Below are 23783 nucleotides of genomic sequence, written 5' to 3'. Positions count from 1 at the left end.
CTCATAAAAACTTCGAAGTCCTTTAAATGGATGTGAAATGTGCCTTCCTGAATGGAGAACTAGAAGAAACAGTGTATGTTGAGAAACCACTTGGGTTTGTGAATGAGAAATTCCCTGATCATTGTTATGTGTTAGATAAAGCTGTCTATGGACTGAAACAAGCACCAAGGGCCTGGTATGAAACACTAACTCGCTTTCTAAAAATGTCTAAATTCAAGAAAGGTTCGGTTGACCCAACCTTCTTTCGCAAGAAAGAAGGTGAACATCTAATGATAGTTCAAATTTATGTCGGTGATATCATGCTCGTCTCCACGAATCCCAACTTAACAGCTGAATTCATGAAGTTGATGGAGACAAAATTTGAAATGAGCGCAATGGGTCCAATTAACTTTTTTCTTGGGTTGAATATAAGATAGGGACCAGAAGGTATTTTTATTAACCATGAGGCTTACACGAAGAATTTGTTGGCAAAATTTGGTATGACGGGAGACTCGAAGGTGAAGGTTCCTATGGTGTTTGGCACTAAGTTAACACCATCTCTGGAAAAGCCTTGTGTAGACATCACTCTCTATAGTCAAATGATAGGATCTCTCATGTATCTAACTGCAAGGAGACCGGACATTATGTTTTCTGTCTGTTATTATGCCAGGTTTCAAGCTAATCCTAAAGAACCTAACATGGTGGCAGTGAAGAATATTTTTCGATATTTGAAGCGAACCTTGTTGCTCGGTCTCTGTTATCCAGCAAAATCCATATTCTTTGTACAAGCCTCTTCTGATGCTGATCTGGGTGGATGTGGTCTAGATAGAAAGAGCACAACTGGAGGATGCCAGTTCCTTGATGGAAAACTAGTTAGTTGGCAGTCCAAGAAGCAAACTTGTGTGACTCTCTCAACAGTCGAAGCATAATACATAGCGGCTGCTTCGTGTAGTTCACAAGTAGTCTGGATACAAAGTCAACTTAGAGACTATGTACTGAGTATGAAGAAGATTCCTCTTTATCGTGACTCTGAAAGTGTGATAAGAATTTGTCACAATCCGATGATGCACTCAAAGACAAAGCATATTGCACTCAGGTACCACTTCATCAAGGATCACGTTGAAGATGGCAATGTGGAAGTCCATTTCGTAAGGTCCTCAGATCAACTTGGAGATATATTCACTGAAGCATTACCAAAAGCAAGCTTCAGTAGAATTTTGCAAGGTTTGGGAATGATGGAAGCAAAATCGGTACCGAATCCTCAAACCTCTCTCTGAAAAATTAGGCAAGCGAAATTAACTGATCGCTCGGTCTATTTCGACTCCTTAATTTTAGGGAACCAAAATAAACTGAACACGCTGCTTATTTCAGCTCCTTAATTTTTGGGAAGCAAAATGAACCGATCGCTCGGTCTATTTCGGCTCTGGAATTTTAGGGAACCGAAATGAACCGAACGCTCTGCTTATTTCAGCTCCTTAATTTTTGGGAACTGAAATGAATTGATCGTTCGGTTTATTTAGCTTAAATTATTTAAGCTGTAGGTTCAGCTGTATCTTTTTATACTCTATTTTTTTCGTCTGTTATTTTTTTTCTTTATTTCTATGATGTTTTAAAGTTTTTTTCTATTATTAATTATTTTCGTTATTTTTCAGAAAATACAAAATTTCAAAAAGATTTTGTTTCATTATTTTTTTGTGTGTGTGGTTTGTTTCTCTCTTCTTCCGTACTAGGTATCAAGTGCCAAGACATCTTATGAACTTGTGGAAGGGTAGGTATGTCAATTTTAACTATAAACTAGCTAGGTGTCCCTAGAAGCATGCGGTTGCATGTAGACTAAAGCTTCTTAAAACTTTTAGTGAGGCCTTAATGATTCGATTTGTACCTATCGTTTCTTCCCAATTAGGTTGTACCATTCACTCAAGTCCTGAGCTACCCTACTCTTCTCAAATGAGTAAAGAGTTTTCTGCTATGTCACTCTTTTATAGCAGGGGTGTAGTTAGCTCTTTAACCACCTCATCTATATTCTCCATCTACTTTCGGTTCATCAATGAAACCCTTGAGACTCTCAGGAATTCCCACTGAGGTTTATGGTTACAAAAACTCTGTGTTTATGATCTTAGATGCGTACACCACGTGCTAAATGAGACCCAAAATCCAACACCAATACTGAATTAACGGTGAATATTTATATTCAAGAACTCACTTGTTACCCAAAAGAAGTGTCTTTTATTTTTCTTGCGTGATCTTTATGAAATTGTCTGACACCAATACATTTCTTCCCAAAAGATCCAGTTTAGTTTTTGTTTTTGAGATTTCTATTCTAAATTTTGTTACTTCCAACCTATCCAACCTACTTATTCAACAGACCACATCGGTCTCACAAGTACTTCTTCCAACGTTCGGTCTTATGTTAAGCATCAAAGTTTGGTTGAAGCTTCGCCACACTCTAAATCCTATGATTAAAAAGAAGCCTTTCAATGTTTCTTAACAAACATTTGATTGTATTCTCACGGGAAACCACACAAGCACTTCAAGTCTCTCTTGACTTTGAAGGAAGAGATTCATTCCCGGGATCCTCTGCTTTATGTCATATTTGACAGCACTCACATCCCATACACTTGTTTGCTTTATTTCTTATCTGTTGGCACACTAATGCACGAAAATCTTTCTGATTTTCCAAAACTCTGGTTCATGACAATTGTGAGTGGTTTTTACTTTCGGCTCTAAAAATTAAACTGACTTATGGAAGTAATAAGGAATACAGTATCCTGAATGAGTACTGGATCGAAGAAATTGAATGGATACAATATTACAATGTGTCTTTGGATAAGCTCAAAAAATGGCCGCGTGAAGTTGAAACGGCTCCTAAATCTTCGTTGTATGACGTGTATCTGGGGAAAACCAAGCTGTCAAATCCAGCTTTTACAGATGCCTTTTCAGAGATTGTTTCATCATTATGGTAGATTCTTTCTCTCTCATGGCAATCGTATATAAAGGATTTCTCGCTCTACTATACCTTTTACCACACTCCACTTCTGTCAAACACCCCGGCGTTTTTTAACAACTGTTCATCTTCTTCACAAAGCTCAACAATGGCGGATTCTTCATTGCTTCAGGATCAAACTGCATCGTCATCCCTACTTTTGATCAAACCCTACCAGAATATGATCATTCAGATGACTCCATTCTTTTATGATCCTTACATGCTTCAAGTAGTAGAATGTCTCAAGTATTCCCCTCTCGTAATCGCTCTAACTCAAGTGGAATCTGTTCCCTTGTCACTCCTATCTCAAGTATACTCAACAGCATCTTATGAAAAAAATCAAAGAGCGCATCTAATTTCAAATTCATTCTCACAAAGCTTCTATTTCAAAAGCGCGATTTTGCTCTCTTCTAGGGCTTGCAGTCGATGCCTTCGTCATCTCACCAGACTTGATCACCACAACTCAACTGTTCTCGATGTTCTACGAGATGGGATACATTGAGATCCTTACCACCTTCACCAAGTTCAAGAAATCTTGCTTATCACCTCAATGGAATGGGTTGCTCACCCTTCTTCACAAGGCGTTGGCTGAGCGTGTTGGTGGATCTGATGCATCAAACAAATGCTTCATAACGATCCTCTACAGTATCTACAATGGAATCAACTTGCACTACAAGTCATTGATTTGGTCCGAAATGGTACAGAGTCTGTCCTCCTCGACCAAGCATTCAGAAATTTCCTGTGGTCGCTTTTAGACCATCGTCGCTCAAAGGGCAATAAACTCCCGCAAGGTTCCGGTCATGAAGGACTCTTTGTTCTCCTCTGTCTCCTCCTTCCATTCCAAGAAGATCATTGTAGCTGATCCAACAAGGTTTTCTCACAATGGTTCCATTCCGGAGACAATGTATCGGTCTGTTTCACAAGAGAGTAGGATTATCTTTTTAATACAAACTGCTTCCTCCCAAGAGTCAATTAACTCTAGACATACAAGCTGCATTAGACGAGGTGCAGAAACCTACTAAACGAGGGAAGAAGGTTGTTGTTAATAAAGAAGCAACCGAAGATCCCTCTTCCAAACCCACTAAGTCAAAGAAACAAAAAGCTGACAAAGGTGATTCCTCTGCACCAAAGAAAGTGAAGAAAATGGCTCGCAGAAAAGAAACTCCTTCACCTTCTTATTTCGAACAGAAACATGAGCAGTCTGTAGGTGAGGACGAGGAAGAGCAACATGGAGGTTCACCTAGGGGTAATATACCTCCTCGGCCTCCAATTCTGGTGGAAATTGTCGATGATTATGTTCCTACACCCCTTCATCTCCACCCTAGACAGTTGTTCAAGATTCGGTTCCACCTCCACCTATATCTCAACCCTCTTCTACAATTACTCCACCACCACCTGTTACTTCTCATCCTATCATCACTCCTTCATTACCAACTCCTATTTTCTCCAAAGCAACCTTCACCACTACACCTATCATCACCTCTACCACAAATTCTTCTGCCAACATCAACACATCTGATGTGGGGGCGAAGACTGAAGAACCTCCTAAAGTTACAACCAAGACAATTTCCCTAACTCCTTCTAGTGATTCTAATCCAGTTCTTGGAAGATCTAAATTTGAGTTTGATTCTACTTACTATAGTCCCTACCGAATCCCCAGTGAGGAAGATGAATCTGCTCCTGCAACCAAGTAACAAATCGATAGTGTTCACGAAAAGCTTGATACACTGCTCGATTCGACAAAGAAGTATAATGATGTTGTTCTCAAAGCATTCATGGATACATCCCTGCACCAATAAGAATCCATCGACAAATGTACTGTTGCTATGGATGATACTACTTCTATGTGCAAACGAGCCACCTCCGATGTTAAAGATCTTATCCATGACTCCCAGGTTTTTCTTGACTCTTTCAAGGGTTATGCTGATTCAAATGTTGCCAAGGTCACAGAGTCTATCGATTCGCTTTCTCAAAGAAAAGAAAAAGCATGTTATTGGAGGAGATGATGAAGATGTCGAAGATCAAGAAACTATTTCTGAGATCCTAAAGCGAAAGAAAAGGGATGAGGAAATAGATGAAAATCTTCGAATTGCTAAGGAAGCTGAGGAAAGAGAAAAGAAGAAGACAGAAGTGGATGATGTATTAAGTTGCAAGAAGATGTTGTTCCCTCCTTGGACTAAGGAGACACTGATCAAAGAAGCCATAGAGTCTCCAAGCACACTCTGGCTGGAACCTATGACTTCGTTTGACTGTGATAATACAAGGGATTCACAGTTTGATATGCCTATAACACAAAAGGCATTCATTTTTCACTACGTTGATTCGACTGTTGAAGTTCCTTCACCTCATCCTCAAGTCGACTGTGAACTAATTGATTTTTACCTCAAGTTCGGTCAGCCTTACTATCTGACCTGGAGTGCTTAATAGATTACTATTGTCAAGGTGCTCAAGCTATCGCCTGCAGGGAAGTTTTTCAATGTCTCTTTCAAGATAAACCGAGGTTCCGATAACTCGGTTTCTATCATTTCCCTAGCAGACCTTCCCAACCTGAATCCTCATGATTGGATCCTGCTCTTCAACATTTTGCTTACTAATGCAAAGGAGTACGTACCAATTTTGGAACATCTAAAATGAATGATAGCATGTTATATCCATGAAGTTGTAAAAATGGATCAGGAAGTGGCTAATGTATTGACAAAGAAACCGATGGTGAAGCCAACTGCAAAGCCAAGAGATTTCAACAAAATGACTCTCAATCAAATAGATTCTGCTCACCTCACGGTCATGTTTACAAGGGCCAGAGGGGAAAGGTTCTTTTTTGCTCTGGTGGACAAACATATGTTTTCTACTGACTGCCTAGAACACATCATCAATAACATTCATCGGTGCAAGGCAAATTCCGAGTCAGATAAGAAGAACTTCACAAACATGCTCTGGTGGTATATTACTTTCATACAAACTCTTTTGGCCATTATACCAGGTGTGTTCAAGACTGTGAAGAAGTCAGTGATAGCTCAACCGAACTGAGCTCTCGGTTACATTGACACAAAAGGGGAGATTGTTGGGTATTATGTGTTGCATCATGGGCCAGTATTTTGTATATCCGGTTTGGGCCTGTCCAACCGTGATTAGGGTTATGTAGTATTATATATAGTGCATGCATGTATGCCTTAAATACGCTACTCATTTTGATTATCTTTTGTATTGTAACCCTACACACCTCTACAGTCGATGTTCTTCATCGAGCTCTTCTGGGGTGTTAAAGTTTAATCATTCGACATCGTTTAAACTGTTCTTGTGTTCTTACTGTTTCATTTATTGCTTTTCTGCTTGAATATGTCGATCATTAAGGAAAATTATTCCAACATATATTCTTTCTAAAAGAATTACATACTCTTTATATCCTTCCAAATATTCTTTTCAATAAATCCCACACCCTTATATCCTTCCAATCAAAACCTTAATCTACATCTTCAATAACAATGATTTTTTCTTGATTTTATATTTAGTTGCTAAATATCCCAAAATTGAAAATTTTACATATGGATGAAACATTGGTTTTACATTAAAGTTTTAGATTCTTTTTGTTGGGTTTTATTCAGAAAAGAGTCTAATTATATAATCACAACGATTATTGTAACACCCCGTTTATTTAATAAGTAAATAAATAAATTAATGAATGTATAGTAGTCCTAAAATCAATAATTATATAGTAAGGTATTGGTCTCGAGGAGCTAATTGTCAAATTTTATAAGTCGGGGGTTAAAAGTGTAAGTTCCGGATTAGTTTTGTAAGTATTTATGGAGGTAGGGACTGTTTGTCACACCCCCAAACTGGAACGGTGGAAACGTTCGGGGGTGGCTGACATCATGCGTATTATCACAACAATTGTATCATAGCAAGCATAGTAAACACAACCAAAAATTGAATACATATGTGAAAAAGATTTACATTGTTCAATACATAGTCTTATACTTATCAAAAATAAAATTGAAAGGTGCGACTCTAACGCTTCGACTTCTCCGAATTCCTGGAAATACCTGTCTACTAATTGCCTAAGAATACAAGCAATTTTGAAAGAATAGAATATCAACATGAAGCTGGTGAGTTCACAAGCATTTAGTTTTGGTGGAAAAGTGTTCTTTGATTCCTTTTGAAAAGTGTTCCTCAAGAAAATCCTATATTTTCTTATGAAAAGCATGTTTGAAAACCCATTCATTCCATGACTTCCAGGTTCGTTCAGAACATTTACAATCCAATGTGTCATGGAATGAATATGAATCTCCGTTGGTTGTAAACAGTCCATTTTGAGTATTTGGTTTATCCCAGGAAAATCCTATATTTTCCTTAAAGGTTGATGGTTTATTTTCCATTTTAAACTGAGGTTTGCAAGTATCTACCATACTCGTGTTGATAAAAGCAGTTTTCTTTTAAAAACCCTGATTACACCTAGAGAAGTATGTTAGTCCTAAAAATTAAATAAAAGAAAACCGTGATGAACTAAGTCTTGAAGATATTATTATTAATACCCTCCAGTAATTTAATTGGTTATTACTTTGAGGTTAGTTCATTTGATTCATTATTACAAATGTAAATTCATGTTATCTAGGTTGTGAGTTTCATGACCATAACTGACTGGATATGGCCCGCAATGGCCGATACCCTTAATGACTTTATCACCCGCAGACCTGCCGGTCCAACTATAGTTAGCAGTGAGGTGTGGAATTGTCAGTCCCGTATAGATCTATACACAACAATCATGCTCTCCCTACAAGAGACTCTGGTCACGAGTGCTAGTCCTCTACTCACTTTCTTGTGGTGAGTGTTACCAAGGATGTGTCTCAAACATAGCCTAACAAATTTACAAGTAAAAATACCATAAATCCTGTTTATGATTTTTCATGAATCCTTTATAAAATAATACATTTTACTATATGATTCACAAGTTCATTGTTCTAGTTTTGAAAACTGCTTCTACGTGTTGATTTTTTAATCGGTTGGTAAAACTGTTTTCTGTGTTAAAAGAATACTGAAAATATAATTATATTAAACAAAATAATATATTTTGAGCACAATATTCCTTGTACTTTTGCTTGTATCCACCCTAAAAACATGAAAAACTCGGAAAAAGCGTAGGGGTATGAACTCACCTCGGGTGATTTGAATGAAGGATCGACATGAAATGTTGGATGTTCAAGTGAAGCCTTGAACACGCTTTGATCCTAATTAACATGTAATGACACATAACGGAGTCACGGTAGAAATGGCTAATGGAAAAACTGAAAGTACGAGTAGCATATATTTAGGTTGTACCCTAACTCTAGATAACCATTCATTCCCAATCGACCTCATGCCAGTCTCAATAAAAAGTTTCGACGTTATCATTGGCATGGATTGGTTAAGCCTTCATCGCGCCGACATCATGTGCTACGAGAAAGCAGTCCGTCTAAACCTTCTGTCTAACGAAACTCTTATAGTCTACGGTGACAAACCCGGTGCAAGTCTTCGCATCATATCAAGTATTCAAGCACAGAAGTATCTGCGTAAGGAATACCATGGATTCCTTGCTCACGTCGTCGACACGAGCCTCGAAACGAAAAAACTAAAGAACATCCCTGTAGTGAGCGACTTCCCCGACATTTTCCCAGAAGAACTACCCGGGTTACCTCCGCAACAACAGGTCGAGTTCAGAATCGACTGAGTCCCAGGAGCTACCCCAGTAGCCAAGTCGCCCTACCGCTTAGCACCAGTTGAGATGCAGGAACTCTCTGGTCAACTTAACGAACTGCTCAGCAAGGGCTTTATAAGACCGAGTTTCTCACCTTAGGGAGCACCGGTCTTGTTCGTTAAGAAGAAAGACGGATCATTCCGTATGTGTATTGACTACAGAGAACTCAACAAACTGACGGTCAAGAATCGTTACCCTCTGCCTCGCATCGACGATCTATTTGACCAACTGCAAGGGGCGAACTATTTTTCTAAGATTGATCTGAGATCCGGATATCACCAGTTACGAGTGCTAGCGGAGGATGTGCCGAAGACAACCTTCCGAACTCGTTACGGACATTACGAGTTCGTGGTGATGCCATTCGGATTGACCAATGCGCCCGCAGTCTTCATGGATCTGATGAATAGAGTATGCCGACCTTACTTGGATCAGTTCGTCATCGTCTTCATTGACGACATCCTGATCTACTCCCGAAGTAAGAAAGAGCATGGTGATCACCTGCGACAAGTTCTAGAGACATTACGAAAAGAGAAGCTTTATGCGAAGTTCTCGAAATGTGAATTTTGGATCCGGAGAGTCGAATTCTTAGGACACGTGGTAAGCGAAGAGGGAATCCACGTGGACCCATCCAAAATTAAAGCCATTGAGAACTGGTCAGCACCTAAGACGCCTACAGAAATTCGCCAATTTCTAGGTCTCGCTGGCTACTACCGCAGATTCATTCAGAACTTCTCCCGAATAGCGAAACCTCTTACAACCCTAACCCAGAAAGGCGTGGCCTTTGACTGGGAAGAGAAACAAGAAAGAGCATTCCAAACACTCAAACGAGCCTTGTGCACCGCACCAATACTATCCCTTCCCGAAGGAATAGAAGACTTCGTAGTCTATTGCGATGCATCGAATCAAGGGCTCAGATGTGTCCTGATGCAGCGAGGTAAGGTCATCGCCTACGCCTCGAGATAGTTAAAGACACATGAGGTTAACTACACGACCCACGATCTTGAACTAGGAGCAGTGGTGTTTGCTCTGAAGATCTGGAGACATTACTTGTATGGAACGAAGAGCACTATCTTTACCGACCACAAGAGTTTACAACACATTTTCGATCAAAAGGAGCTCAACATGAGACAACGACGGGTGGTCGAGCTACTCAGTGATTACGAATGCGATATTCGTTATCATCCGGGTAAAGCCAACGTAGTAGCAGACGCCCTAAGTCGGAAGGAATATTCTGGTCGCAAAATCAAGTCATTGTCAATAACCATCCATTCACACTTGTCTAAGCAAATTCAGGAGGCTCAACTTGAAGCCATGAAACCTGAAAATGTGACGAATGAATCCCTTAGAGGAATGGACAAGAATTTAGAAGCCAAGGGTGATGGAGCTTTATATTTCATGAACCGGATCTAGACACCGAAACACAGTGGTTTTCGAGACTTGGTCATGACCGAGGCGCACAACTCTCAGTATTCCATCCACCCAAGTTCAGATAAGATGTATCTGGATCTTAAAAAGCTATACTGGTGGCCTAATATGAAAGCAGAGATTGCTACCTTCGTGAGTAAATGCCTTACTTGCGCAAAGTTTAAGGTCGAGTACCAGAAGCCCTCCGGTTTATTGCAACAACCAGAGATCCCGGAATGGAAGTGGGAGCGGATCACTATGGATTTCATAACCAAGTTGCTCAAGACAGTGGGTGGACTTGATACCATATGGGTCAGCGTCGATAGATTGACCAAGTCTGCACACTTCCTACCTATCAAAGAAACCGACAAGATGGAGAAACTGACTAGAACATACATTAGGGAAATCGTACGGCTACATGGTTTGCCTATATCCATTATCTCCGATAGAGATAGTAGGTTAACCTCAAGATTCTGGCAATCACTGCAACATTCCCTAGGAACAAGGCTGGACATGAGCACAGCCTACCATCCGCAGCCCGACGGACAGATTGAGAGGACCATCCAAACTCTGGAAGATATGTTGCGAGCATGCGTGATTGACTTTGGGAAGGCATGGGATACTCATTTACCCCTTGTCTAGTTTTCCTATAATAACAGTTATCACACGAGCATCAAGGCTGCTCCATTTGAAGCTCTCTACGGTCGAAAATGCAGATCCCCTCTGTGCTGGGCGGAGGTGGGTGATACCCAATTAGCCAGGGGCAAGCTTTCGATAGTACTCTCACCAGTCCGGAGATCATTCGGGAAAAAACGGAGAAGATCGTTCAGATCCATGAACGAATGAAAGCCTCTAGAGACCGACAGAAGAGCTACGCTGATAAACGAAGAAAACCTTTGGAATTCAGGTGGGAGACCGAGTCCTTCTCAAAGTCTCACCCTGGAAGGGCTTGATACGCTTCAGAAAGCGTGGGAAGCTTAATCCAAGGTACATAGGGCCTTTCGAGATTCTTGCAAAAGTCGGCCCCGTAGCTTACAAACTCGATCTACCAGGCGCACTTCGTAACGTACATTCTACATTCCACGTATCTAACTTGAAAAAGTGTCTATCCGACGAGACTCTCGTAATCCCACTCGACGAGATCGAGATCAACGAGAGCCTCAATTTTGTGGAAGAACCAGTAGAAATCATGGACCGAGAGGTCAAGCAAACAAAACAAAGTCGCATACCCATCGTGAAGGTTCGCTGGAACGCCAAGCAAGGACCTGAATTCACATGCGAACACGAAGATCAGATGCAACGCAAGTACCCACATCTGTTTCCCTAATCCATGAGTGTTTTATTACTTTGAATTTCGGGACGAAATTCCCTCTAACAGGGGGATGATGTGACAACCCGATATTTCAACTCTTTGTAATGGCCTAATAGGTCAAGTATTGTAAACATTTTTGAGTTAATAAAATTAACTTTGATAATAAAATGTCCGAAAAGTTTCTATTTAAATTCTTCTATGTTTAAATATCATTAAACCATGATCGTACGTAAAAAGAACGCCCAAATCCGACTTCGTATATTGAAGTTATGATTTTTCCAAGTTCAGCTTAGCAACAGACAGCTAAAAACTCGAATCGGAGATCGAGCGACATTTGGCCGGAATGACCTAAACGAGAATCGAAGGTCTTGACAATGGTATTCCAACGGTAAAAAGTCTGGCAAAAACCGACGTCAGAAAAAGAAGTTATCAATTTTTAAAGAAATTCCTTAATCATGTCATTTTAATAAATAAATAATAAAAATAATTTTGGAATTTGCCAACGGAATCTAAACGAAAGTTGTAGATCGTAGTCTCACCTTCGCGGGGATATAAAGAACGTCAAAAATAGAGTTCGTATGAAGGAGATATGAATTTTTGAAGTTTGATAAATAATTTATATATAATTTTTATTAAAAATTCGGTATTATCCGAAGAGGAGTCAGCCTAGGGCCGAGGTACGCGTTGCGTACCTTCGTACGCCCCGCGTACTCGAGGCCACGGCCTCGGATCGTCCACATCGCCCTATGTGAAGCTACCCCCTGTCCCGTCCGAAAAATGTTGCAGTCGAGGATGCGGTCAGCCGTGACGTCCCGTACGCGCCGCGTACGGGAGTACGCCCCACGTACACATGCCTCTCAGCCCCCTATAAAAGGGATGCGAGCCTTTCCGAAAAATTTGTTCATTTTCTCTTTTTCTCTCACGATCTTGCCTTGATTTCCATGCCCGTTCAAACCCGAAGCTCTGGTCTTTTTGCTCAAGTCCCGAGAGTCGATTTTACTCCCGAGATTCCCGAGAATCCCGAGAAAAATCCGTTTCTCGAGACGAAACTCTGCCCGGTTTTCGATCTCGCTATCTTCAAGCTTCCAAGTGAGTTCATACCCCTTTATTCAACCTTTGAAATGCTTTTAAATGTTTTAAATACTTTATGGGGGGATACAAGTTAAACACTTATAGTTATTGCTTCGATCACATGTGTTTGCATTAATCACATGTGATTAATAACTAGGAAACCAATGATTTTATCACTGTTCAAACTGTTTTACTTCAAAATGTTTTACAAACTCTTTTACTTATCAAATGCTGTTATTTAAACTTTGTTTTACTACTTATAAATTTCATGCCCATATATGTATAGATATATAAGTAATGTTTAAAGGGCTTAGGAAGGCCATCCGCCCTATTTCCTTTTCGCGCACTGAGATGTGGTCTGGTGGGATTTCGGGTGACCATCCGAGGGTCGTTTCAATATTAGTTATATATCATATACACATGTATAGACATAAAAGTACTTCCATATTCATACTTATCAGCACATCATTAGTAAGTTACCATCGGGGTAACACAGGATCATACTACTACAATTTCTAGATCAACGAGTCATTTCATTCAGGAGTCAATACTTATTACTAAGAGAACATATACAACGATACTAGAACAAGTAACATTATATTGCATATACACGAATACGTTAACATTTGTGATCCACTGTATGGGAGCATGTCTTAATTTTCATGACCCGAGTTGTAGCCAAAGTCTCTTGGAGGGAGAGCATGAGTTTGCGTATAGATCTATACTGGATTGACTATCCTACACCTCGCTGCTAGCTACAGTGGGACCGACAGGTCTGCGGGTGCCAAACGTCACACCTTATTTTTCGACTATACGTTGTCGTTGTTACCAGTCGATAGTATGGTGCAATTTATCACATGATACCTTAATATAAACCCGGTTAAAGGTAGTTAGTACAACAGTAGTTCCTATAAAACAAAACTACAGTACTACAATGATTTACCCATTATATTTTGGTGATAACCTCACTTAAACTTTAATGTACAAACTATATTTTGTTAAAAGATAGTTACATTTGGGAAATTACACACTTTTACATCAAATGTTTACTCATACTTGCGACAGGTTCAAACGTTTTGATAACAAACATCGACACTAAAATACTTATGAATTCACCAGCTTAATGTTGATAAAATCTTTCAAAATAACTTGTATTCTCAGGTCATCAGTAGACAGGTACCGATGCTAGCTTTTGAGAAGATGGAGCGCATTCAAGACTCATCATATTATTCTGATTTACATTATATTTTTGGTGTCTAAAACTATACAAAACACGCTTGTATTGAAATTTTATATTTAATGCAATGGATGATTTTGTTTGCTTATTTACATTTACTGTGTTGTGATATATTACATGACGTCCTCCGCCCCAGAACATTTCCGCCGTTCTTGGTTTTGGGGTGTGACAGATTGGTATCAGAGCATTGTTTATAGTGAATCAAGTATATCAACCCATAAAAGATATACTAAACTATAAACCCATTTGGGATTAAAACACTCTGACCAAGAGTCTATACTTTAAATACTAAAATAGTTAATTAAGTATACTTGTCTGCATTCATACTAAAACCAGTGTCACAACGACAAGAACAAAAGTATTGCGATTGTTAAATATCACAGGTAAGCTAGGGATGTATGGTCAGTCTTGGGAATGATATAGCCTGATCAACTATGCTGGTCCGAGGAGTGATTAGCATATGCCCTAGAATGGTTGTGATGTGTTAACAAGTCTTAAAAAAAAAAAAAAAAAAAAAAAAAAAAAACTTACCAACAATGCCACAAAAAGATCAGTGGAACTTAAACTTAAAATACTATAGGTGTATTTTGTACTATTAACTACATACATACTATATCTTTATACCTCTCTTATCGCGTAGATTTGAATGGTTGGATTCCATCACGACGACCCATACCTTCCAAATGAAGGCAACATAGGAAGGCTCAAAGCAGAGTCTGACGATGAACATCCAATCCCTTTGGATGATCACCTTGCAGAAGGCTTTTCTAATGGATCCGACTCCGAGCCTGAAGTCAACAACCTACCGCTCGTAGGTCAAGCCCCAAACAACAACCCTCAGCCAGCTTTTCCAGGTCCTACTCCCTTGTGGGCAAACAACTTGAATCGTTGGAGTGATGAACAGGGTCAACCCTTACCATACTTTGGGGACCGAATTTTTTACAACATCAGTGATGGTGGCTCTGCTGACCGAGCTCTGCCTGTCATTATCTGCAGAATAGCTCGTAATGTCGAGCAAGGTCGAGCAGCCATCGACCGGATCATAGAGATTGATGCCAACTCTGGTGTCAACACAGTCCGTATTCGCCGTCTTGAAGAAGACATGGAACGGACCCGGAGAACCAATGATACCCTACAACAACATCCGGTTGCCTCTCAAGCAGAAGTCATGGAACTTCGAGCTCATCAAAGGGTTCATGAGCGACACCTTTAAGAGGTGGTCCGTCAAATGAGAGACCTTAGGGTTCTCCCGAGGAATATTCATCGCCGTTAGATGATGTCTAGTACATCGTTATCTTTAGGGTTAAGGATTAGCCTTTAACATCTCTGCTCTAAGTAGCACTTGTCTGTAAAATATTCCTAACTTTCAATACTCTAATTAGGAATCTAAGAACTGTCAAACTTTTCTATATGGTATGATGTAAGACCTACTGTTAGGTCGATTTTCCTTGAACATATTACATCAGTAATACCAGTATTATTGAAATCTATCTAAACTGTGGGAAAAATCTATACACTTGTGTTTTCCTACTAATATTTCTTGTTGTGATTTCAAACACTCATTCAACTGTTGGGCTATGGTTAGTTAGTCCATGTGTCACTCTCACATTGCTTACAAATTGATTCTTACCATTTTTCTTATCTTTATAAACTTATAGCTGAAAGATGCCTCCTCGCAAATCTCCTAGAAATAATCCTGCACCACCACCTCCTCCACCTCCGGTCATCGATACAGCAGCCCTAAATGTTGTCGTAGCTGCAGCAGTGGCAACTGCCATGGAACAGTATCACTCTATTGATGCCAGCAGAGGTGGAACCCCTGTTAACTCCATTCCGGTTGAAACCCCTGTGCACTCGAGAGAGTGCTCTTACAAGGATTTCACCAACTTCAAGTCGAAGTCCTTTCATGGGACCGGCGGAGTCATTGCCCTCTCGCAATGGTTCAAGAAGACTGAAGCGGTCTTCAAAATTTGTTCATGCCCTGCTGCGAGCAAAGTGAAATATGCCGCATGCACCTTTGAAGGAAAGGCCCTGACATGGTGGAACGGCCACGTTAAATCTCTAACTCTCATCGTAGCCAACGACATAGGCTGGGAAACGATGAAAGACCTCATGATTGAGGAATACTGCCCGAGGGGCGATATCCTGAAACTAGAGCAGGAGCTTTGGAGCCTGACCATGAAGGGCACCAATATTGTTGCTTATATCGCCAGGTTCAGCGAACTGGTGGCCCTCTGCCCTAATATGGTTCCCACTGAAGGGAAAAAGATTGAAAGGTACATATGGGGGCTAGTGCCTCCGTATCAGGGGAATGTTCTAGCATCAAACCCCGCTACCTTCGACAGTGCCAAACGATTGGCAGAACGACTCATTGACCATGGAGTCAAAACCCCTGCAACCACAACCACCCTAGCCATCCCGGAACCCTCCAAACCCGCTGACACAAAGCGGAAACTCTGGGAGGAAAGGAAGAAGACGAATCGAGCATCCAAAAAGCAGCAAATTGTGGTAGTGCATGCTGCAATAACCCCTGTTACTGCTGCTACTACTGCTCCGATAGGACAGCATGCTGGAGGTTTGCCCAAGTGCAACAAATGCAACTACCACCACAATGGCCCCTGCCATGAAATGCAGTGCTCTAACTGCCACAGGAGAGGACACACAGTCCGTTTCTGTAAATCTCCAGCGAGACCGATCGCCCAAGTCCCCGGCTCTGGCGCGAGCCCGACCTGCTATGGATGTGGCGAAGCAGGCCACTATAAGAGGGACTGCCCCAAGGAGAAAAATGTTGGCGGAGCAGGGAGGGTACTAGCTATAGGCCACGGGGAAGCAGTTGCTGACCCGACAGTGGTGACTGGTACGTTCCTCCTCAATAACTCCTATGCATGCATTCTATTCGATAGTGGAGCGGAGCGAAGCTTCGTTAACCATAAATTTGCTCGCATGCTTAATCAACCACCGCACGCACTCAAAGAACTATTCACAGTAGAAATGGCTAATGGAAAAACTGAAAGTACGAGTAACATATATTTAGGTTGTACCCTAACTCTAGATAACCATTCATTCCCAATCAACCTCATGCCAGTCTCAATAAAAAGTTTCGATGTTATCATTGGCATGGATTGGTTAAGCCTTCATCGCGCCGACATCATGTGCTACGAGAAAGCAGTCCGTCTAAACCTTCTGTCTAACGAAACTCTTATAGTCTACGGCGACAAACCCGGTGCAAGTCTTCGCATCATATCAAGTATTCAAGCACACAAGTATCTGCGTAAGGAATACCATGCATTCCTTGCTCACGTCGTCGACACGAGCCTCGAAACGAAAGAACTAAAGAACATCTCTGTAGTGAGCGTCTTCCCCGACATTTTCCCAGAAGAACTACCCGGGTTACCTCCACAACGACAGGTCGAGTTCAGAATCGACTCAGTCCCAGGAGCTACCCCAGTAGCCAAGTCGCCCTACCGCTTAGCACCGGCTGAGATGCAGGAACTCTCTGGTCAACTTAACGAACTGCTCAGGAAGGGCTTTATAAGACCGAGTTTCTCACCTTGGGGAGCACCGGTCTTGTTCGTTAAGAAGAAAGACGGATCATTCCGTATGTGTATTGACTATAGAGAACTCAACAAACTGACGGTCAAGAATCGTTACCCTCTGCCTCGCATCGACGATCTATTTGACCAACTACAAGGGGCGAACTATTTTTCTAAGATTGATCTGAGATCCGGATATCACCACTTACGAGTGCTAGCGGAGGATGTGCCGAAGACAGCCTTCCGAACTCGTTACGGACATTACGAGTTCGTGGTGATGCCATTCGGATTGACCAATGCGCCCGCAGTCTTCATGGATCTGATGAATAGAGTATGCCGACCTTACTTGGATCAGTTCATCATCGTCTTCCTTGACGACATCCTGATCTACTCCCGAAGTAAGAAAGAGCATGGCGATCACCTGCGACAAGTTCTAGAGACATTACGAAAAGAGAAGCTTTATGCGAAGTTCTCGAAATGTGAATTTTGGATCCGGAGAGTCGAATTCTTAGGACACGTGGTAAGCGAAGAGGGAATCCACGTGGACCCATCCAAAATTAAATCCATTGAGAACTGGTCAGCACCTAAGACGCCTACATAAATTCGCCAATTTCTAGGTCTCGCTGGCTACTACAGCAGATTCATTCAGAACTTCTCCCCAATAGCGAAACCTCTTACAACCCTAACCCAGAAAGCCGTGACCTTTGACTGGGAAGAGAAACAAGAAAGAGCATTCCAAACACTCAAAAGAGCCTTGTGCACCGCACCAATACTATCCCTTCCCGAAGGAATAGAAGACTTTGTAGTCTATTGCGATGCATCGAATCAAGGGCTCGGATGTGTCCTGATGCAGCGAGGTAAGGTTATCACCTACGCCTCGAGACAGTTGAAGACACACGAGGTTAACTACACGACCCACGATCTTGAACTAGGAGCAGTGGTGTTTGCTCTGAAGATCTGGAGACATTACTTGTATGGAACGAAGAGCACTATCTTTACCGACCACAAGAGTTTACAACACATTTTCGATCAAAAGGAGCTCAACATGAGACAACGACGGTGGGTCGAGATACTCAATGATTACGAATGCGATATTCGTTATCATCCGGGTAAAGCCAACGTAGTAGCAGACGCCCTAAGTCGGAAGGAATATTCTGGTCGCAAAATCAAGTCATTGTCAATAACCATCCATTCACACTTGTCTAAGCAAATTTAGGAGGCTCAACTTGAAGCCATGAAACCTAAAAATGTGACAAATGAATCCCTTAGAGGAATGGACAAGAATTTAGAAGCCAAGGGTAACGGAGCTTTATATTTCATGAACCGGATCTGGACACCGAAACACAGTGGTTTCCGAGACTTGGTCATGACCGAGGCGCACAACTCTCGGTATTCCGTCCACCCAGGTTCAGATAAGATGTATCTGGATCTTAAAAAGCTATACTGGTGGCCTAATATGAAAGCAGAGATTGCTACCTTCGTGAGTAAATGCCTTACTTGCGCAAATGTTAAGGTCGAGTACCAGAAGCCCTCTGGTTTATTGCAACAACCAGAGATCCCGGAATGGAAGTGGGAGTGAATCACTATGGATTTCATAACCAAGTTGCCCAAGACAGCGGGTAGACTTGATACCATATGGGCCAGTGTCGATAGATTGACCAAGTCTGCACACTTCGTGCCTATCAAAGAAACCGACAAGATGGAGAAACTGACTAGAACATACATTAGGGAAATCGTACGGCTACATGGTGTGCCTATATCCATTATCTCCGATAGAGATAGTAGGTTCACCTCAAGATTCTGGCATTCACTGCAACATTCCCTAGGAACAAGGTTGGACATGAGCACAGCCTACCATCCGCAGACCGACGGACAGAGTGAGAGGACAATCCAGACTTTAGATGATATGTTGCGTGCTTGTGTAATTGACTTTGGAAAAGCGTGGGATACCCATTTACCTCTCGTCGAATTTTCCTACAACAACAGTTATCACACGAGCATAAAGGCAGCACCATTTGAAGCCCTCTACGATAGAAAATGCAGATCCTTTGGTACTAGGATAAACACGGTAGAGTAAATTGCCGAATAGTATTAACCATAGACATCCATCGACGTGCATTTTCCATCTGTAGCTAACAGTTGGGTGTAGAATGGTTAGTCCCATACACATATAATAAAATCTACTTATATAATATGTAATAGTATCTCATCATATAGTATGAAATCATATCTCTTCCTATAGTATGTAATAGTATCTCTTGTAATTGTATGTCTTGTAATCGTATGTATTAGACAGTTTTAAGACGTTTTAAGACGTTTGTTTGATAAGACAGTTTTAAGTATAAGGAAAACCTTTGTTTTAAACACAAGTGTAAAAGAGTTTGAAAGGAAACACATAGTATGTAAATCAATTTGATAAAGAGTTTTAACATGTAAAAACGTTTGAGAAAATTATTTGAAGTAATATGTTTGGTAAAATAGCTAAAAGTATAGTAAATCCATTTGTATGCTAGTTATTAATCATATGTGATTGATATAATAACTAGAATGGTGCAACTTGTATTCCCCCCCCCCCCATAAAGCATTTATAAACATTTAAAAACATTTAAAAGGTTAATTAAGGGGTATGAACTCACTTACAGTGAGTGGATCATATGGAAGTGTCAGACAACTGCTTGGTGTTAAGTGAAGGCTTGATCACACACAATGATCCTAATAACATATACAGACATATGTATATATACAATTAGTGATTATAACACTAATTAGACAAGTATAAACATCCTAATGCGTGGAAAACACTTTGGTCAAAGTGTTAGGAGGCCATTAGGTTGCAACAAAGGATTGCAAGGCATTATAAGTAAGTTTATGGTCAATGGACCATACTTAATGGAGTTTACAGCCTAGGGGAGTTTACTCCTGGCTATAAACTCTCTAAAGGGTCACCATTTTTGGCTTAAAGGCAAGGTGTCTTAAGTGGTTAAGTTTTCCAAGGCTTAAACAAGAGGCTAGATGAGTTTAAGGTCGAAGAATGACCTTGACTTGTGTTTACGAGATGGGGACCACTTCCCCATGAGTTTACCACCATAAACTCATGGTGTGAAGTACCAATTCGTTGTTTGAAGTCCCTAGTTCAATGGTGTATGGTTCTAGACTAAGTTCTTGGCATAAGGAGGGAGATTAGGTCAACTTTGCACCACTTAAGGGAGTTTACGGCCCTGGGGGATCCTTGGCTGTAAACTCTCATTCAACCCTCAAAACTTGGTGTTTAAGGTCCTTAATACATCAAGGATGTGATCTAGGTTAGTGTCCAAAGCTAAAGGAGGGACTCGGGTGCATTTTGACCCACTTATAGGGGTTTACAGCCCAAGAACATGCCTTGGCCGTAAACTCCTTTGATCATATGTTTCTTTATGATTTCTAAGATATAAACATGTTAAAAAGTGTACAATGGGTTAGAACAAGAGTAATTACGATCTAGGAGCTTGAATGGTCATTTTTGGCCAAGAACACTAGTGTGTGCTCTTGGTGTTCTTGGTGAAACTTGGAGATCTACACAAATGGAATGATTTCATGGATGAAATCATGTAAGATCACAAGTTCATGTAAGATATCAACTTGTTAGGGAATGAAATTTATGAGTTTTGAAGATTGGGGACGAAGATTGGGATGATACTTGAGAGCATTTCAGCAAAGGGGAAAGAAAGGAATGAATAAAATGGCCAAGACTTCATCATATAGGAGGAGTTTACGGCCCACATGGAGTTTACGTCCATAAAATCCCATGTGGTGGCTGTGAACTCCTTGTCAAGGGGTTTCAGACTTGAACTTTGAGCTATAACTTCAACAGATAAACCCCGACACCTATCCCTTAAGTGTACAAGGTTCAGAACGCTCAATAAACTCTAGTTTGTGCTAAATGATAGCAGAAATGAATTTGACTTTCAATGAAGTATTTGACTATACATGATAGAAAATTTGGGGTTGTTACATCATCCCCCCGTTAGAGGGAATTTCATCCCAAAATTAGAATTTAGGTAAAGGAGTATGTATGAATAATCGAGTATAAAGGTATGGATACTTCTTATTCGATTAATTCTCGTGCTCCCAAGTGAATTTGGGTCCTCGGTTGGCATTCCAGCGAACCTTCACTAATAGGAAGCAACTTTTTTTCGTTTGCCTGACCTCTCGGTCCATGGTCACTGGTTGTTCACGAAGGTGAGGTTCTTGTTGATCTCGATCTCTTCGAGTGAGATTACGAGAGTTGTGACGGAAAGTACTTTTTCAAGTTCGATACGTGGAGGGTAAAATTTATGTTACTGAGTTCGCAGGGTAAGTTAAGTCGTGGATGTTGCTTGATCTTTCTTACTACGTGAGTAGATAAGTAGGTCATCTATAAGGAGGATGACGAACTGATCCAAGTAAGGATGGCGTACCCTATTCATTATGTTCATGAATACTACGGGGGTATTGGTCTTATCCGAGGGGTATCACTACGGACTCATAGCGTCCGCATCGAGTTTGTAAGATTGTCCTCGGGACATCCTTCTCTAATACTCGCAACTGGTGATATTCAGATCTCGGGTCCATTTCTGAAAGGTACATCGTTGCTTGTGGTTGGTCAACCAATTCATCTATGCGAGGCAGAGGGTAATGATTTCTAATGGAAGTCTTGTCGAGTTCTCCATCAATCAGTGTACATATGTATGATCTGTCTATCTTCTTGAAGAATAAGACGGGAGCTCTCCAGGGTGAGGAGCTTGGTCTTCTAATTCCATTTTTGAGTAGTCGTTAAGTTGTCCAGACGGTTCTTGTATATCCGTAGGTGTTAGACTATAGGTCGATTTGGTTACAGGAGTATCCTTTGATTGGATTCTAAGTTTGTTCGCATGACGACACAATTATTCGTAGTCTTAGGCAGTCTCCGTCCTGAAGTTCATATTAGAATTTTTGCTTGTTTCATCAGTCACAGTCTCATGTATACGAGTTGTATATAATTAAGATTGAAAAGGTAGTCGAATAAATGATTCTTCTTTAAGCTCACATCCAAACGAGGAAAAGAAGATAAAGTGGAATCATCAATTCTAAACCTGTAGAACCTTGATTATATACTACCCTTGTGTATACATTTTTCAGCGATAGATCAACCGTACGGGTGTTTGGATTGAACTTGACATACTGTTCGAGTGGTAATTCGGGGAGGTTTGTTGAGGTTTCTTCGGAAGGTTACGAAACATGAGCTACTCTATGCTTGAGTACTTTGGAGTTCTGGAATGATGGCTTCGCAAGAAAGGCGATTTCAGATAAAGATATTTACGCACGAAACTAGTATTGTGCGGATCGAATTGACTCAAGTTGTATGATGATATCAGAATCACCTGGAAATAAAGGCATTATATTTGATCATAAAGGCGTTACAGACAAAACACAACAGTGCAACTTTTAACAGAGTTACAGTAATTTAGATTAACTACCAGACTACTGCTGCAAACAAGGTATACTACAAAAGGAAAGTATACGTAGCACGAGGTTCCCTTTACTGATGTGATCTCGCAAAAGATAAGACTCAAGTTGCACTAGTTTTAAATAGTTTATGAGTCTGTTACAACGAACGCCTTAATTACTTTAACGTGGGTCCGGAGCAGTCTCTCCTGCGGCAATGATCCTTAGAATCTTCCCGTTTGCACTAGAGTTCTTTGTTATTATACAATCCTTCTTGAGGTGCCCTATCTCACCGAATTGGTGACATGCCTGGCTAGTACTAGCATTGGTGGTGGAATTGATGTGTCGGGTCGAAGTTATGTGGACGTGGGTGCTTTCGTTTTTCTTCCTTTTTGGACAATTCCTTTTATAGTGTCTAGTCTCACCCCAATTATAGCAATCCTGGTTGGCTCCGGTGGAGGGGGTGGTTCCAAAGAAACGGGTAATGTGCCCCAGTCTGTTGCAATTAATACATTGCAACACCCGATAGGCTCCATTATGATGATAGTTACACTTGTCACACTTCAGAAGTGTTCCCTCATATCGCTTGAGTTCCTTTTAGGCTCGATGCTTTCGTTTCTTAAATTTTGAGTTGTGGCCTTGAGTGTTTGCGATTGTTTCTATTTGTTGATTTCTCAGATCGTTACAACGATCGGAATTATTTCTAACAATCCCACTAACATTTGCGTTGTTAGAGTGAAGGTGAGTCAGAACAACTGTCAAGGCAGCTGAGACTGCAGCTTGAAATGTAGTTGCATCAATATGAAGAGTTGGTGTTTGGTTGACGGGTTGATTACTTTTCTTCAGCGACATGATTCTGTTACACGAAAAGAAAATGAGTTTGTGAGCGATTTTGGTTGAACCTAGATGTATTCTGATCATTCATGTAAAGAGTAGAAGTAAGTTCTCGAGGGTTCGACCTACATCCCTATGATGCAGTCCTAGTAAAGAGTAGAAATAAGTTCATAGATTGGTCTCAAGATGTTTGCCGTTCAAATCGGGGTATTATTGGTTGGTGGATAACATGATCCAACCTTTCAAAGAGACTTGGAAAT

Source organism: Lactuca saligna, chromosome 6, assembly GCF_052625555.1.
Source record: "Lactuca saligna cultivar CGN05327 chromosome 6, ASM5262555v1, whole genome shotgun sequence".
Classification (NCBI taxonomy): Eukaryota; Viridiplantae; Streptophyta; class Magnoliopsida; order Asterales; family Asteraceae; genus Lactuca; species Lactuca saligna.
Note: the sequence above shows the minus strand (reverse complement) of the source record.